Below are 18,924 nucleotides of genomic sequence, written 5' to 3'. Positions count from 1 at the left end.
TGTACTTTCCCCATTTGGGTAGAGGTCATTATCCTGGTGCCCAGTTGCGTTACCTCTGCTGAGCAGGTTAACTGCTTGAGGTCTTTTATCTAGACAAATGTTTTACCAGAGCTTTTTCTCCACGATGACACAAACTGTTCCTCAGAGGTCAAATCTAGACAGCATTAGCAATGCTGCAATAGCGTGTTCCCTGTACATTCACACACTCATTCAGACTCATGGGATTAAAGGTATCAACTTTCTGAAATGAATAAAAGTAATTACTAAAACATCCTTTCTTTCCCAAGACTTTTTCTCCCCAGTACTTGTATGTTGCCTTCATTCGGTATTTTTGTCACTGTAAAACTGAGTTGTCAAAAGAATGATATTTTACAATCAATTTAGACAACTGTATGGTAACATAATAGCCGATTCCTACAAATAAAGTGTGTGCATATGAGCTCAATTCACAGTTCACATATTTTTTATATGTTAGCTAATTATATCAATGTCTTCTTTTAAAATAGTAGCTTTGAACTGTTAGCCATTCCCTGGGTGTTTCTGCTGGTTTCTTTCTGTGCATGAGTGATAATCAAGAGGCAAAATAACAAGTGGGAAGATGCCCTAAAGCGTGCTCAGCTGGGCTAAGATTTGACAACATCTAGTTTTTACTATCAGTTGTAGGTTAAAAGGTCTAACAAGTACATATCACCCATGCTCAGGGTCTTAGTAGGTTGTGTCAGCCTTGTCCCAAACAGGAAAAGATGTGTACAAGAGCTTTTGCATCTCTTCACAGGAATTTGCATGTGTTCCTTGAATTGTGAAATAGTATTTGCTAAGACCTTGCTGAACAAATGTGATGAGCACTGTAGTTTTTCATACAAAGAAAAGGTTTTGTTCATTTCCTATTCATACAAAACTCAATTTAGGAACATAGGTGAAAAAATATTTAACTTTAGGGATGTGATTAATACCTACTGAAGCAAACAAAGTTTCTGGAGGTACCAATGTGGGGAATAGGAATCCTTGTCTCAATCTGGACTAAATTTTCTTTAAAATTTAAAACTTTTAAGCTTAGAACGACAGAGGCAGGATCGAGGTCACTTGCCTTCCCAGAGATCTAAAAGGTATCAATGCATAGTAGGATTTCAGTATTTATTACTTTAGCTGCAAGTAGTTAATTTATGTTGAAAATACCAATACACAAATTTAACTCAGTAATTCCCATCTCTTCCTGTCTCCCACTGGGAAAACCACATTGACTTCAAACAAGCTCTGTGTGGGTACCGGCCTCTTTGCATGGAATCCCTGAAAGGGTCAGAGGTACAGTCTTCATATGGTAGCAAAAAAAGAAGTTCAGTTTTATCCATGTGTGTGCATAAAAGCAGAAATATATATAGATATATATCTCAAGGTACGTCGTGTTGCTTTATAACTTACAACAAAGTGCATCTCTGAGCTTTGGAGCCAACACTTACTGGTCATGGGTGATAGCTGCAGTCATGTTAGGAATACATCTGCTGCACAGAGAACCTGAGGGAACATGCTGTTTGTGTGAGCAATGCGTTCACTTTTTGTTGCTTAGGGACCTTAGGATTTTGGGCTGGGTTTTTTTATTTAGTGGTACATACACAATAAGTCTTCTAAAATCTTGTTTGTGTGAAAGCACTGGGAGCCAGAGTGAAAGAAAAGTGTTCTTTAATTTAAATTATGATTTAGGCCTGGCAAACACTTAGTTCTGGGGACCGGTTTCACTCTGGAAGGAGATTTTCAGGTGAATAGGAACTGATTCAATTAGTGCTTAAATTAATGAGTGATGTCTTTTCACTGTCTGCTGTCCCAGCTGGGGATTAGGCTCAGTCTGCTAGGAAAGATACAGGGCTCATCTGAAATACTGAGGCCATGAGGATGCAGCAGAGGTATAGAGAATGGGCGTTTTTATTTTTCAGTTAGGGCAATTACTTGCATTAGCTTAATCATGTCCATGTAGCTTGGTTCTTGCAAGGAAATTTTCTGCTTTGGTACTACAAAATGATCAAAGACTGTCACTAGAATTTGATTTTTGTTTGTTGTATGAGTTCATTTAGAGTATGCCAGCGGCTGCTGCAGCCAGTGAACCTAAATAAATGCCTGTTGGATATCTATTTAGCAGCAGGCTCCACTTTTTTCAACACCGTCTCCATGTAACCTTTTAATCTAATTCTTGTCTTTGACTTTTCATATTTTATATATTTAACCCCTTGATGCAGATATTTTGTATTAAGTGCTTTAGAAATCCTGATTTACTGCCTCAAGGGATTAACCAGAATTCCAGTATTCTTGCTTTATCTACATTCATTTACACAGCCCATTTATTTCTAATAAATACATTGGCCAGATCATATTTCTCTGCAAACTCTAAGCCCTGAAAATAAATTTATACAGTGACATAATGAAAATACTAAAAACTGTCTGGCATATTGTTCTTATTCTTGCTTTAAATATCAGCTTCCAAAGGCACAGTGGGTTTATATTCTCCGAGTAAACACTACATTTGAGCTTAACACTGCAAAGCTCTAATTTTTAGTTGACTTCTAAGGGAATTTAATCAAACTACAGGATATATGATTCAAAGCAAAAAATGTAATTAAGAAAAATCTTTTTCTGTAGGCAAAGAGCAGCTTGTTTTCATTAATTTTATGAAGAATGTTGTTTTTCTTGGCTGAAAACTTAAACTCATGGGACAAAGGAAGATTTATGGGGTGATCCGCAAAATCACACAGGTTTTGTGTTGCAATGCTGTTTTTGCAGTGACCACTGGAGTCCCTATAGTTGAAAGCTTATCAGTGTTTCTTTTTATAAATCTCTATTTTCAGAAAGGGCTTTTATTCAGACACTAGCTTTGAGCTAAATATATGCACACAAAGTCTCAATGTATATGTAGTGTGGTAAGCATGTATATTTTAATGTAAACAGTTCATAATACTTTAAGAGGTCTTACATTACAAGGAAAAATGAAAAGTAAGTAAGAATGGCTGTTTAGATCTTTCATTCATATACTGCTTGCGCTTCCTTCTCGTTATGCTTTGTTTAAACATTCAGAAAACTCTCCAGCAGTTGCTGAAAGCCACTAGCATAGAAGATCAGAGACATGATGTCTCTTGCCCTACTCCTTTAAAGTATCAATGCCACTTGTGAGGTGCTTGAGCCGAAATTCTGTGTGCTGTGTAAAGTTTTCATTTTTGTGATCATTAGAGTGGAGGTGCAGAACCCGAGACGCAGCTGGGTTACTGGGCGGCAATTTGAGTTATTTCTCCCTTCTGAGTTTTGACCCCTTCAATTTGAAGTTCAAATTCAGCTTTAACTTTGACACATGTATTTTTAAACCAAATAATGAGTTTATTTAGTTAACTGTATCAAATGAAATACCTTTTGTATCTTTAAGACTCTCTCTTTAAGTAGATCAGTAGTTCACGAACAGTAATGAAACAAATATCTTAACAGAATGCTCTTTCATTCCCCATAATGTCAGCAAGAGTGTCTACTTGTTTAATATTGTAGTAAACAGAAAAGTTCATGGTTCAGTGCTTAAGCCTCTGAGCTGTCTCCCCAACTGTTCCTGGCTGCCAGTACTTTACTTACTCAACAGGAAACTAATTTAATTAGTACAGAGAACAGGCCAGTACAGATGCCTGTATGAAATTCTTCAGTTTTTAGAAGGCATATGCTGAACTCCCTACATTTGATGGAAAAACAGAGATTGTAAAATTTACACAATGGAATATCTGTTATCCTCTATTATCAAAGGTTGCTGTCTCAAATTATGTTACGGTGGTCTTGCAACATCAAACCAGACAAAATATTTCAGTTGAAAACATCAAAACTGATAGTAAATTTGAGACAAGCTTATGTTTCATATTAGAAATCTCTTCATCTTCTATATGAGTAACTGGGAAGATATACCATTAGTTCCCAGCAACACTGTCTTCTTCTAAAGCCTGCTCAAGAAATTTATTAAAGTGGCAAATTCAAACAGTGCTTAGGAAATATAAAAATTAAAGTTCCAAATTTAACCATCTCCGCCTGTGGTTTATGCATTCATCTACAGTCTTTATTTGCCAGGATCATATATACTATTATTTTCTTTGGGACCTCAAGCCACTTTTTTACGGGATAATGGATTGTGAACACAGATGGATAGTTGACATTTCTTTTCATCTTCATCATTCACTGTTCTATCCTATGCATTATGCTTACAGTGTCCATAATCTGCACAGGTACAGAATCGTGAGTTTTCATGGAGGCTTTTTGTGATGCATTGTATCTAGTTCTTTGCCCCATTGTGAAGCCACCTTCATAGTACCTTCATGAGCTGAGATGGTATGCAGGTGTCCATTTTACGCACTAGGAGCTGAGGCACAGGTATTAAAATGGCAATTGTTGAAAATGAATCAATTTTCCTTGCCTGATTTTTCGGAGCTCCTAGCATCTTTTAGTGGTTAATATGTTCGTATTGGATTTCATTCTGCATTGACCTCAGTTGGAGCAGTGAGTGCTCAGCATATCAACAGCAACAGCCAGGAACCATCTTGGACTATAAAGGAAATGAGAACTGCCAAGTGAATTTCAGTTAGAAAAAAAAATAAAATGTGCTAATATAACTTCTCTAGTATCACATAGGAGCTCTGACAGTTTTCTAGCATCATGTAGGAAGTGTGGCAGAAGCAGGACTCAAATGCAGCGTTACAGGCATTCAGCTACTGAAACTTTGTTATCTTGTCTGCTGCTCAACTTACTTGAGACCTTCTAGCTTCCACAATAAAGGAGTCAAGGGTCTTATTTTCAATAAAACTCTTTGTCTTACAAAAGCATATAGTTTGAGCAGTAAATGTGGCAAAGGTTTCTTGTGGGACAAGAAAATGATCATGTGTTAAAAACTACTACAGATGTACAAGGGATTAAATATACTGCCCAAGCATTTTTAACTCCTTTCAAGAGTTGTAATCTCTGAAATTTTCAGAAACTGAAAAAGCGGAAGAAAGAAGTTTTGGTATATGGAATCACACTGATGCCTTTTTTCACCTTCATCGAGATCTGTTGCCAGTGGGATTCATACCTTTCAATCCTCAGTGTGAGGCCAGTAGGTAGCAGTAGGAGGTGATTATCCTCTGTGTCAGGCTGACACAAGAGAAAACACAGTGCACTGTGCAAACAAGCTTACCTGCTGTTTGCTGGACAGGAGATAATGTTGTGTGACCCAGGAATAATAGGTCCTCCTGCCGCTGCGGAGAAGACATGTAGCCTCGCGGCTGTACACTCTTTGCTGTCTGCCCACTGCCTCTCTGTGTCTCCTTCTGCCCTTTTTCTTGACAGTCATATCCCTGTTCCCTAACCTGGTGCTTCAGCTGGTTCCCCCGTCCTTGTAAAAAGGAATTGGCTATGGGATTACACTCAACAGTGCCTGTCCTGATTACTGTGTGTTTGACTTGCAAGGTATTTTTAATGTTGCTCTGGTGCTTAACAACCCTCCATTACGCCACCTCCAAAAAAATCTCCCAAAAATGGTATTTGCAAGGCTGGGAACAAGAGTGCATCCCTATCCTTATCAAAGTTAAATGTTATGAAAGTTGGTTCTTTCTCTTTCAACATGTTATCCTTCTGACTGTTTTGTTTGCCTGCCTGTTCTGGTCAAAGATTAAATGACTGAGAACATGGCAAATCCTGGCTTTCTCATTTATCCACTATTAATCACTTGACATTGCATTTAGAGCTAGTTTGCACAAGATATGTGAAAAGCAAAGAGCCTCACTCACATGCTGGCTTAACTGCCGGGAACATTTTCCCCTCCCGTCTGCTGTGTTCATCATTATTTAAAAGCAAATCAGAAAACAGAATTGGATTAGCAGAGTGGGTGGCACCAGTGGAAAACAAGCTCTGTGTTGGCAGTCACCCTGCCAAGTTCATGTGAAATTGCCCATTTTAGTTGGCAGCTTCAGTTTAGCTTGGTTTGATGACATATGGGCCTGGAGGGTAAGAATCTATTTCCATATTATAGCAGCTTCTGCTGTGAAACCTCGTAGTTTGTAGCTGTGAGATTGCCTGGCTTTGGCTGCAGACTGCCCTCCTGGTCTGCTCTGTCACACAGGGCTCCTTGACCGTCATCTCAGCGTTTTCCTGAGGTTCCCTTAGCAGCTCTTCCTACGTGTTGACACCCGGGTTGTCCCCAGCTACTCCACTGGTCCCGAGCCATAAGCGTGTTGAATGTCAAGAAGCAAAACAGGGAATCTCATAACCCCCTTGTCTGTGGGGCCCCCAGAATCAAAGGAGAGAAATGAAGCCCTTGCTTTGACTTTCAAGGGTCAACAGTTTCTCAAAATAGCAAGGATACGTATTTTATGTTTGAAAAATAAATAACATAGCATGTAATTTATACATCAACTCAAAACTCAATCACCTCATAAATAGGCAATTGCAAATGAAAAATTAACTTCTTAAAATTAATAAAAATCCCCTGTTTCAAGTATTAGTGTTCTAGAATTTTCCAGGATATTATTTCAGCATCCAATGTTGTCCATTGTACTTCTGCATAAAGGAAGTTTTGGTGCCTTGCATTGAAATCCATGTGACAGGGATACCACCAACTTAGTCAATTCTGTAAAATAAGCTCAAAGGTATTCCAGAAACCAGAGTGCCCCTAAGTCCCTCAGCTGTAATTAGTGAGTTAACAATAACATTTCTTATTTCAGAAATCTTTTTCATTCTCTACTTACTATATAAGGAAAATAATTAAAATAACTCTATGCAAAGCCCTTTCAAAGCACAAAGAATGTATCTCTCTGAGTTTACAGTACTGTTATTGTTGGTTGTTACTTGATGGGATAAAAATGTTCAAGGAGGAAGAGTTACAGGCTGTTGACATGCCTTTAAACTATTTATTGTAATTTTCAGAATTTCCAGTGCCTTTTTTGATTGCCTTTTTTTTTTTTTTTTTTAACTTTGGGTACTCTCTACTATTAGACCTTACTTTAGAAACCTTTGTTTTGGGGACAGTGAAGAGAAGCCTTGCTGTTGAGAATATATGATCCTTTTCTGTGCAGTGTGAAAAATGGAAGAGTTTATTCCTGTTAATCCTTGTTATCACAGACTGTGCATGGTAACAACCCTGGTCTAACGCAGTTTGACAAAGGTGGACAAAACATGATGCATGATGCCATTAAGACACCCCAAACACTTATAATGAGGAGATAAGTTGCACTTGGGAAGATGAGAGTCAGTGTGCAGGACTGCCTTCCTGCCAGTGCCTTTGCCTCTGCTCACACTGTGGTGGGAGCTTCTTGTGCACGATGTGACTGTTGTTGTCATCTTCCTGCTGTTAATTCAGCAACGATGGGTTGAGAAAGGTGTCAGGAAATGGGTAAATATGTCCCAGTCAATGATCAAAAACCTAACGCTCTTGAATACGTGTGTATTTATCACCAAAAGGCTGCAAAATAGAAACATAATGCACCAGTGAGGCGGTTAGATGGTATCGTTATCAATATATCAAACTAAAGGCCTACATTTTGGGAGGATTTAATTCTGTGATGAACTCAATTTATGAAGTCCCTGCTGGGGGTGAGAGATGTGATCAATGCTCAGGCTCCAGTGGCAGTGTCTTTGTCACTGCCTATGCAGAGACCTGAGCACATCACGTAGGCACAAAGAGGCAGCTTAGTTCTTTGTTCATTCTTTATACGTGAGCTAGTCACTCGTTTCTTCAGACATAACTGCTATCATTATTTACATCAAAATTATATTTTGTTTCTGGATGAAATTAAAAGGTGTTGCTGGTTTTTGGAAGGGTCTAACAATCAGAAGCCTGTGTTTTAAGGTGAAAAGGGCTAATGAGATACAGAAAGTCACACTGTTTGTAGAGAAGAATGCAGTGTTCTCCTGGTACATCTATTTCACCTTCTTTTGATAATTAAACCCAGAGCATGTCAGGTACAGAGGTGTTGGGTATCCTTCTGTATAATTATTATCCGCCCATCTGTTCTGCTCTTTCTTTCTCTCCTTTCCTGTAGCAATTTTTAGCCTCCTATCTTTGATATTTTTCATAGATAAAACTTACACTTCACATGACTCAAAACAAATACAAGCTAATCAGGTGGATTGAACTTGCCTCAAACAAATGAGGACTTACTGTAGTGCAGTGATGTTCAGTAATGCTAGAGAAGATTCAGTTTGAGAAAAACCATCATAAATGAATTATATGCCCACCCAGATTTATTTTAATTAAAATCATCCATGAGTCTTGGCTGTTGCTTTGAGTACTAAGTACTTACAAATAAGCTTAATAGACATGTTTATTTTTTCCACAGCTGTAAAAATATGTATTCTGCTACATGATTGGTTTTTTATCTGATTTATTTAAATAGAGTTAGGTAAAGATGCAATTTGTAGGGAAGGTTAGAGGGTCAAAATCCTATTTAATTAACTTATACTCACTTGGGAAGCAGCCAAAGTAAAAGAATGCAGTGAAAGTAAGCTTCAAATAATATGAAATCTTTGAAAAGGACTAACCACCTTCAGTGAAAGGCTTTCCTGTTCTTAACCTTGTGTCATTTAAACTATTTAAATGAGCTATGCAAAACCTTACTTTTATAATGGACCTTCAAGAAAAAAAAAAAAAAAAGATGAAGTATTTCTGGCAGTTACAAGAAAACCAATGCTTATGGTACTTTTGAAAGAAAAGCCTTTAGTACTCCATCTTACCATGATGCCTGTCTTTGCATACCATGAAAAGCTCAGTATGTTGCACCTGACTTGACATCTACTGTTTCTTCCACATGTGTGAAGCTTCTCAAGACTGTGCAGAGACTGCTTTTTAAAAACATTTAAATTAAAAAAAAAAAAAAAAAAAAAAAAACAAAAAACAAAAAACAAACAAACAGAAAGGAGAGGGGAAGCCTCTGTAATACCTACAGGAGGCCTGATTTTCAAAGGTAGTAGGTCCTGCATGCTTTCTAAAAGTTGTGTCATTGAGAAGTACCTCATGTTGGATTTCCTAAACCATGCGTAATATCCGAACATCTTACTCATACATGTGGAAAAGGTTCTTACCTCAGCCAGAGTGGGAATTCTGAGAAATAAAATCACTGAGCTGCTTTGTGGTCTCTTTATGTACTAGATAGGATATCCTCATTGCTGTAGTGATGCTCTGTAGAGGTCCTAATTCTGGAACATTTTTTCCATGTAATGCCACAAAGACCGCACTGGGGAAATATTTCTGTTTCAGTGCTCCATATGGTTTTGTATGTAAAAATGGAACTGGCAGAAAAGAAAGCAGCTGGCCTGAAGCTGCCAGTAATTATTTCTAATGTCATAGATTCTCAGCAAGAATCCCAAGTGGAAGCTGTATAGGTGAAAGGACTGCATAGCAATATTCAGTAAGTATCAGCAAAGCCTCTAGGGAATGAGCACGGAGGCAAGCAATATCTCATAAAACACCAGTGCATTTCCTAATCTGGGATTTTTTTCTCTTCTGCTCCATTCTAGTCTTAAGAACTCTCAGGCTGGGAAACAACTCAGGCTTGAAAAGGACAACTCCAAAGACTTCATGATCTCTCTGTCAATACCACTGCATGGCACTTATGGTGTGGGTGGACACACAGACTAAGAGTTTTAGACATAATGATATTTGGAAATATATCCCAAAATTTAAATACATCTATTACTTACACTTGCCATTAAAGTATTATACTATAATTGTGGGAAAGATCCTTCTGATTCAGATCCTTCTGATGCTTTCTGTCCAATTTATGTCTACATAAGGGTTGCAGTGCTGTCCTAAAATTGTATTTTAATTGACATGACCACTTTGACATGATGCTCAGTCTCTGAAAAGCCACAGCAGCAAAGTATAACCAGATGGTGTTTAGCTAGAAGGGTCGTTGCTATCCAGAATGCAACTGTTCTGTCTGTTCTGTCAAGCTAAAACAAAGGCATTCATAACTCCATATTCCAGATTAATTAAGAATTCCTTGCTGGTTTGAAAAGTACAATCTAGGAAAAACACAAATGAAAATAAAAATACTGATGTGAAATGGATTTTTTTTATTTATTTTGTTAATTTACCCATCCCTCTTTCTTTTTCCTTGTGAACCTGAACAATCATTTTGTCTTCTAAAAAAAACCAAACCACCAAATCAGAACAAAACAAAAAAAAAACCCAAACAAACAAAAAAACCATTATTTAATTCCAAGCTGCCTGTAGGTACTTGAAGGCTAGTACAATGATTTTAGTAATGATAAACATTCACGTTTTATTTTCTTAATGTTTGATATTTATCTGTGGGGACTGAGGTAGTTTACAGTGTTGTAAAGATCCCTTGCAGAGGTATCTTTAAATTCCAAGGAATCTTTGTAAGACCAAATAGTCCACACCCATCTCAAGACTATCCCATAGCTACTCAGCACTGATTACACTAGTGGCATTAAATTTGTTCCAAGACCACTTATCTTTCAAGAAGTAACTTGGCTAATATTAACAATCACATGTATACGAAATGCCCTATTTTTAAGTACCTGTGGATTCTTTAATCTTAGCATGAGGCAGTGCTTAATTTTTGGGAGGAGGTGAATGCTAATGAGTCACCTGGAAGGCATTTAGCCTTTCATATGTCATTTTGTCCAGCAGACTTCACTTTGGGGATAAAAGCCACGACAGGGAAATGCAGGAATAAATTTCCAATTAAGTCCTCTGACCTTATGTACTTTTTGTTATGTTGGATGGGAAAGAATGGAGAGAGATGGTCAGGCACATCATCTCACTGGGTTTTGAGTTGGTCAGCTGTTGTGTTTCAGATAAAAGAAACAGGTTTAGGTTTGAGTTGATAAATAGCACTGTTAAATAACAGCGACCATCACTCCTGACACTGGCAATCAGTAAGTTTCATTTGTGGTATTTGGATTAGGGCACAGTTGATCTGCTCTCCCTGAACTCTAGGGTCATATTTTTCATTCAAAGCTAGATAAAGAATCAGATGCTTTTCTATCCCTTCTGAATTCTCTGAACTCTGCTTAAATAAGACTTGAAGCTTCACAAACTGTTAAACATCTTTTTGATATGTTGGCAGGCCAACGTATTTTTACTGCTAAAAAAAAATTAAAGCCAACCAAAAAAATTCAAAGAACTTCCAGTCAGAGGCATGGGCTCTCAGCCATCTCTTGTTTGCTGCTCCCTTGAAACATGTACAGGAGATTATCCTTATTAGGCAATCTTACGGGTATTCCCAGATCTTTTGAATATGGTTTTCTTCCTTTTTAATTAGTAGGTCATTATGCAACAACTTCTGTCTGCTCCCCTAAGTGGCTAGCTATGGCAGATTTCACAGTGTTTCTGGATACCTGAAAATAATTAGCCATTTGTGAATTGGGAGGTGTCTTCAGACGTTAGAAAGGGAAGCTTTGTTATGAGTAATGCACTTGGGAACTGCTGTTGATGAAAAATAAGGATGTTATTCCATGATTTTGTCTTTGCAGACAAGAACAGTCAAGTTTCTGCCTAGCTCCATCCAGGTAGTTCCTTCTTGCTACCTCACCAGTTTCCAATCCCATTAGTTGTAATGTTGTTTGGAAGTTTGGTGTAAAAGGGATCACTGAGAAGATCTACATAAAACTAATTTCACTTCTGATACTTTTACTGATCCAGTATACAGGAAGTCCTGCAGAAAATTTTACAAGACAAGTGACAGAGGCACAAGTTGCAGGGTAGGAACAAGGAGTGAGGTTTGCAGCAGTGGGATTTTTTTAAGGTGGCTCTGCCACAGAGATGAGACATGATAGAAAGGTACCACAGCTCAGCTCACTTGCACCTAGTTGCTTGTAGTCCCTTGGCTGTTTAGTTTAGCAAGAGAGTACAGTGAGATTTCTCACCAGCTCTTCTGGTGCTCCTTTTCTCCAGAGATGGGTTCAAACCAGTAACAAACCTGTTAACCAGAACATTAATGACTTTATGTCATTTTCCAACAGGTATTTTCTTTTCTGAGTTCTGTTATGTACAACTGTAATGGATAGGCTCTTTCTTTTCTCCTTCAGATATTTTAATTAAGCTATCTACAAATTTTGTTCAGGTATAGCATTTACTTATCTGTTTCAGAGTAGAGAGCTGGTGATACAGCTGAGATAAGGATCCCATTGTGTCAAACACTGGCAAAAATTGTAGGTTGAGGCTCTCTCATTATAGATCCAGGCAGACAGCATTTCTCCAATTCACATTTGGTCAGTTTCCTCTTTGGCAGACTTTTTTGCAAGTTATCAGGGTGAGAAGCATAGCAATTTAGACATGTCACGTTAATCAGATTTTAAAAAAAAAAATTATAAGAAGTTGTAGGGATTTGGCTGTTTGTAATGTTTGAGAAGTATATTCTCCCAAACAAGTAGCACTAATATATTTCTGGTCTTTATGTGTACCAAAATCTTCAGCTTTCTTTTTTGTTTTTAATAAGTTTTCCATGGCTTTGCTTGCAAACCATATTGAGCTCAATAACACTGCTATTTTTGTAGTATCTTCGTCTGAAGTACTAGTTTTCCCAGAACTCACTCACAGAGGGCTGTGCTTTATTCTCAAAAACTAGAAGACGTGTAGTAGATTCAGTCCTGGCCATTTTTCATGCGAAGCCTTATTCAAATGGTAATTGTGAAAGGCTTTGTGGACTTTGTTCTCAACTCAAAGAAAAAACTTCAGCTGTGGGCAGCTAGGGTAGAAAAGAATTTTTGCTGAAAGACTTGTAGAAAACTAATTTGGAAGTTATCACAGCCACTCAAAAGTTAAAGGTACACCTACAAATCAACTGTGAAACCAATCATGTTATCAAACAACACTGGAAGTATGTACTGTGAATGAAATATATTGTAGTGAAGATCAGGCTTGTATTCCTTTTTTTCCTCACAAGACACACTATGAAGGAATTCATTAAAATATTTTGCAGAGACCTGTGTGCAAAGTATGCATGGTTGGTTTGCAATTATTGATATGCATATAGGCTGCTTAGCAACTGGTGTGTAATTTAAGGGCAAGTCTTGGCCCTTCAGAATCAACTGGACTACTGGGTGCACATTCACAGAGTCTTAGGAGATGTAGGACTTTCATTTTGAACTCTTACTATGCATAAAGGTGCAATTTGGAAAACACAACAGTCCAAGTAAATATTTCAACCGCTACCAAATTTTGCAGCTGTTCTAATATTGCATTTTTGTTAAATTTAACTGTATTTATGTAATTTGAACTATTGGTGGCTCCAGCTAAAACTGAGCACTCATTTTGTATAGAGGTGTCATTTAAACATTAAATGATATAAAATATTGCTAAAGAAATATAAAGCGAATTGGCAAAGATGTGGCCTGTCTGAGGGGAAGGTGGTGAGGGTGTTTTCTCTTTAAGGAGTTATGCCCCATCCTTGGAACAAGACTGGAAGTTGCATTTATAGTGTACCTGGCAAGGGAGGTTACACCTGATGTTTCAACCACACAGGTAACTTGCACATATTTTGTTAAGGCTTCTTTAATTAGTTACAGCAGTGCAGGATCCTGAGTTGACACTATAAACTGACCATGTCAACATGGGCTTTGACACAAATTGAAATTAAATTGTAATAATTCAGCCTTGTTCAACTTCTGAAAGTTGCTTTGTAGACATATCACAGGGAAGAAGATATTTGGTTTCAGTGCTATTCAGTGCTATTCAGTGCTAAATCCTGTGTGTTACAAGGTATTTTAGTTCAGGAATCACTAACAAGCCTACAGTTGAAAATATTTTTTTTAAAACCCTTCTCAGTTTGTAAACAAACATAGTTTTTCTAGTGTGTCTCTCTCTTTTTTTTTTTTTTAATAAATTTTTAATGACAGCCTTAAGTCTTGCCTCTCCTGTGTATTTTGGGGCATGGATAACTAGATAAAACTAAAGCCCAGCAGAAAGCAACTTAAGTAACCTTATATTTAGCCTTAGTGAACAGTATTCCTCAGGAAACCACAAACAAGGTATAGTCCATCGAAGAAAAGCTTCCAAGAAAGCTAGACTGTATACTGAAACAATCTTTGAGCTAACACCTCTGAAGATGCACAGAGCAACTCTATAAGCAGCAATCTTCTGAGCTTTGTCCATGGGGTAATTCTGAGCCTGAGCTAACAACACTGCACAGCATTTATTTTTCATATATCAGAACAAATACATTTCTTTTAAGTTTCACAGGAGTTAAACTTCCCTGCGAAGGAAGGGATGCTATACAGTGTGAAAATTGCATATTCTAGAGCATATATTTATAGAAATGTCTTTATGTATCCATCCTTCCCACACTCATTTAGACTCCTACATACACATTATTTGTGTGTTTGCATTTGTGCACATATATTATAGAAACAGATATAAAACAAAACATGTATGCATGTACATATGTATTTATATTTGAAGAGGGAAAAGAATTTATGGTGGCTGGCCAAATCTAATTTGTCTGCTTGTATTTAGCACTTAAGGGCTTATATATTCAGTTTGTGCAAAAGAGTGAAGAAGTACTCCTTGCTTATGCCTCAAATCAGAAATGCATGAAGTGCAGCTGCAGAGATAATACATTCTCCCCAAAGGCTTTGGCTGAGCAAATTAGGTGTCAATGGGGTGCCTGCGCAGGCAGTACTCTCTCTAATTAGTCTCTTGAGCCTAGTTGGTGGCAGGTATAAGATGATCTAATCAATTGGTCTGTGTCTGATGGTACGTGTAAAAATCCTAGCAGGCAGAGCTGTCTCCCACAGGTCACTCACCTGCACAGCGGGAACGCTCATTTTCATTTTTCATCTCTTCCATCACATGATGCTGACAGTTGGTTTTAAGGAAATTGAATCCAAAAAATATCTAGTTCATAGGGCATGTAGGTCAAAATAAAGTTGCATTATGGGTATTGGTGATCCAATTAATTAATATTTATAGCAACAAGTTGCATGTAGGTACTATCCGGGTGCAAACAGTATTGATAATGTCTGATTGGCTTTTTAAAATGACTTCTCTAACAAAGCTAGGAATAAAAGGTGCAAGAAAAATCACCTGTTAATAGTGTACTTTTTTTTTCCAAAGGGGATGAACAGCATCTGGTGATATGGGCATGTGTGGTGGAGGAAGAAACAGAAAGAGCATTATTGTTGATAAACCTAAATACCCCCCTGTTTCAGCTCATAGAGAATACCATATCTCCTGTTGTCAGCTCACAATTTTACTTTAAATCTGGAATACTCCTACAATAATGCTAAATCAGCTGCCATGTAAATAGACCTGCACTCTGAGTGTGCTTTGCATACTAAGGACTCTGCGGGAACATAACTCCACCCTATGTGATAATTCATACAGAAATTAAAAGTGTCTAGAGAAGGATGCTGATGCTGCCAAAAGGAACATGTACTGAACTGGCATTTTTACAGGAAAGGATGTTCTTTTACTAATTAAAATAAAGAAAAATATTTGGGATTTAATCACCATCCTCTGCCTCATGTCTTGAAAGTATGATTTATTGTTTAAATTAAAAGCTTTGGTATCCCTTTCTAGAATCACTGTTACATCAGCACCTACTGTATTCTGAAGTTGGCAACTGCCATTTTTAAGGTGGATTACTCTTTATCCCATTGTTGTCCGGGATGCATGCAGCGGATGATTTCTCTAGATAAAAAACACAGAAATTAGTTACTTCATGTAAGTCACTTAGTATTCCAAGTACATAATTAACTTGCTTGAAGAAGACTATTAGGTTTGGTAGAGATGTCATGAAAACCAGAAGTACCTGAATCTGTGGTGAAAAATACAAGTTCATTTTTAAGGCAGTCTGTTATGTTTCAGGGTTTGTTGTTTGTTTGGGGGGTTGCTTTTGGTTTGCTTTGCTTTGCTTTGCTTTTTAAGGAGATATGAAAGAACCCTATTTTGCTCTTGGGAAATCACAAGTTGTAAATACTCCATTTAACAATTTATGCTTTTATAAGCAAAGCTGTGACCAGAGGCCATAAATTCAATCTGCCAAGTCACCAGGCAAAACTTTTGATTTGTATGATCAGGGAAATGTATTAAATTCTAAGCAAGGATATTTCTAAAATATATCTTTAAAAATGCAAACATGGAATTACTGAGCCACTGTATTGGTTTTGGCTGACACAGAGTTCATTTCCCCACAGCAGCCCTCACAATGCTGTGCTTTGCTTGGTAGCTAGAAAGGTGTTGGGAACACACCAGTGTTTTGGCTACTACTGAGCACAGCATCAGCACTGTAACTGATGGCTGGACACCACCTGCTAATGAGAAGTAGAGAATAAAGGTTGTTATTTTCCTTCCTGCTTGCATGCACACAAACTTTCACTTTTGCTTTAGTAAACTGTCTTATGAGCAGTTAGAAAACCTTTGAGTCGTTTTTCATCTTCTTCTCTGTTCCCTGTCCCCTGGGAGGGGAGTGATAGAGCAGCTTGGTGGGCACCTGTAATCCAGCCAAAGTCAGCCCACTACAGCCATCTGGAAACTGAATGGCAGCACTTTGTGGAGGGCCCTGCCTCAGGTCTTGGTTGTGTGAAAAACTGATGTTTCAGTTCAAGAGCCCCACTGAAGAAATAATGTTTTTTAATAAAAAGACTGTTTCACATCAGTCTAAAGGTTTCTGTTTGTTTTATTGTTGTATTTTCTGCTGTGGATAAAAAGGCACCTTCATCTTCCTCCAGTTTAGGAGAGGTGTCTATTTGATATGAATCCCATCTTCAACAAAAACAAACGTGAAGAGAAGGAGCACAGTGCTTACAGCACTCCTCTGACATCTGTGTTCAGTCTCTTCCTCAGGATAGGAGAAGACTGACACTCCACGAGGGCACTCTGATGCCAAGGGAAGGGACTTCACATGTTGACACCACTCTGAATCAACAATAAACATTTAAAGAATTAGGGATTCAGATGCAAACATTATCTATTCCTAACCACAGTGCTTGTTGTGTCATGTAAGGACATTTTACACATGGTGGAAATGCACCATCAGCCAAAGCTGAGGGTTCAGCCCTGGCCATTACAGCACTGGTGCAAGCAGCGGGCCAGTTCCTGTCATGCAGGCCAGCTTCTCAAACTGAGCATTTCAACACGTCTTCAGAGAGACTGTGACCACCATACTGTTCCCTGGTTCCACTTGCAGTGTCTTCTAGCTTTCCCCAGCCAGAACCACTGGTGAAATGTGACATCGAATCTTGTTCTTTTCTGATGATTTTACTGTTTGATCTAATCTAAATCTTGAGCCTATGCAGAAGGTGGGAGGTGGCGTTGCCCACCATTCTGTTACACGGGCTCTCAGCTTCACAGGAAAGCAGTTACCGCAGTTGCAAGCTTGGCATAGCAGAACCCAGCTGGAGCTGGTGGAGTTCTGATGACAAAATTGTCAGCTGCCTTATACTGAACCAGAGCAGGAAACCTGTAACTTCTGCTACCCTTTCTTAGTCTTCAGTGTTCTGCCCTTGTTCTGTGTTGCTGCTGGCACTGGTTGCCAGAGTGCAAAGATTTTTTTCCCCCCTGTGTTACATATAGCAGCTCTCAGTTTATTCATTCCTAAGGAAGCTCTTAATGTTCTAGAGCTTGATTCTGGAAGTGCTAAGCTTCTCAGGAAGGTATTCCCCATTTCACAAGCTCAGGCCCTGCCCTGGATAACGTGTCATCAGCTTTGCCTACCGAGCCAAACTTGAAACCAGAAAATGTAGTATTGTTACTGGGAAATGGTAGCATACTCCTGAGAGAAGTGTGATGCTTACCTCCTTTAGAAATTGTCACTGATAGAAAGGAAAAGTTCTGTGTAAGTAATGTAATTGCAGTTATTCTCAAATCCTAACAATTTGATAATTACCAGAAAAGCCTCCATCCAGAGGCTTTTCTATCCTTATAATTTTGTTACCTGTCTTAGATGTCCCTGCTGCTTATGCCAATCTCTGGAACTCCAGCAATTTGGGCTTAGCCTGAAATCAGGCCAGCTATTCTGGATGTGGCTTTTAAAGTGCAAGACCGCCTTTCAGAGCTGTAGTGTGGCAGGCGTTAGGGGCAATGCAAGCTCAACTTTTGAAGGAGTTTAGTTGCTTCTCTGTAAGGAGGGGATCCAAAAAGGACATCTCTACAAAGTGCTTTTGAAGGGAAAAAAAAATGTGAAATTTGGGGAATACTGTCACTGGTGTTTTACCACTGAGCAGTTGTGAATCTCTGCAAGTTCCAAATACTGCTTTTCTTTTTAAGTTTATGAAGAGTAAACTAAATGCATCAGCTCAAATGTATTTCTTGAAACAAGATCTACTGGCATTTCAGCCAAGCTCTGAGGGAAAGTAGGACTTTCATGTGGAATAGACAGTCCACACAAACGCCAGAACCATTTAGGAACTAACCCAGGAAGGACTGTAGAGGTAGTAAACCAAGCTCCAAGAGGGCCCAAGACTATTGTTAATCCAATTCAGGTATGCTGGTGCTTAAAGAACAGAAGAAGACCTCTCAAGAACACTGAAAATTATGCAAGTTAAGAGATTGGGCTGTTTTGTTGAAAGACACAATTAAAATGCTATTCTTGAAACTGCAGTTCAAAAATGATGCCTTGCTTTTCTCCTGCTTTTGAAATGAGGTCTAGACTAGATTCACTGGCACCTGCATCTAGTTTGATTTAAATATTTTTAGGACATGCTAATACAAACCAGTTCCATGCTCAATGAATATTTCAGCATTCTTTTTTCAAGTGATGAAATTCCTTCACATCTGACTGTCTTCCTGCAACTACATTTTAAAAATGTCTCAGGTCTGTAGTTATAATCTTTGGTCTTGAAGAACCTACAAAATATTTTTTCAGAATTTTTCAGAAAGTCTCACTTTATTACTTGGCATAGAATTTTACTTGGACATTTATTAATTAAATATGTTAATTAAAAAATCCTTCTGGTGGCTTCAGTTCAACTAGCCTT

General features: G+C 38.2%; 1 protein-coding gene and 1 pseudogene across 5 annotated transcripts in view; one reads left to right on the top strand and one right to left on the bottom strand.

The window, feature by feature from the left end:
* CDK14 (cyclin dependent kinase 14) overlaps positions 1–18,924 on the top strand; it is a 309,078-nt gene that overhangs the window by 285,096 nt on the left and 5,058 nt on the right. The window contains exon 15 of one of the 5 annotated variants that reach the window (XM_050333421.1): positions 15,062–15,382. The exons of the other annotated variants lie outside the window; for them this stretch is intronic. The gene's annotated coding sequence lies outside the window, so the exon portion shown is untranslated. Of the gene's footprint in view, positions 1–15,061; positions 15,383–18,924 lie in introns of those variants that run through there. 5 annotated transcript variants of the gene reach the window in all.
* Positions 4,950–18,924, bottom strand: part of LOC126650184 (exostosin-like 3) — a 28,474-nt pseudogene continuing 14,499 nt past the window's right edge.

The sequence above is a fragment of the Myiozetetes cayanensis genome, unplaced genomic scaffold (assembly GCF_022539395.1).
Source record: "Myiozetetes cayanensis isolate MyiCay16 unplaced genomic scaffold, myiCay2020 scf1, whole genome shotgun sequence".
Lineage (NCBI taxonomy): Eukaryota > Metazoa > Chordata > Aves > Passeriformes > Tyrannidae > Myiozetetes > Myiozetetes cayanensis.
The sequence above is the reverse complement of the archived record's forward strand: the minus strand, read 5'-3'. Positions and strand labels throughout refer to the sequence as shown.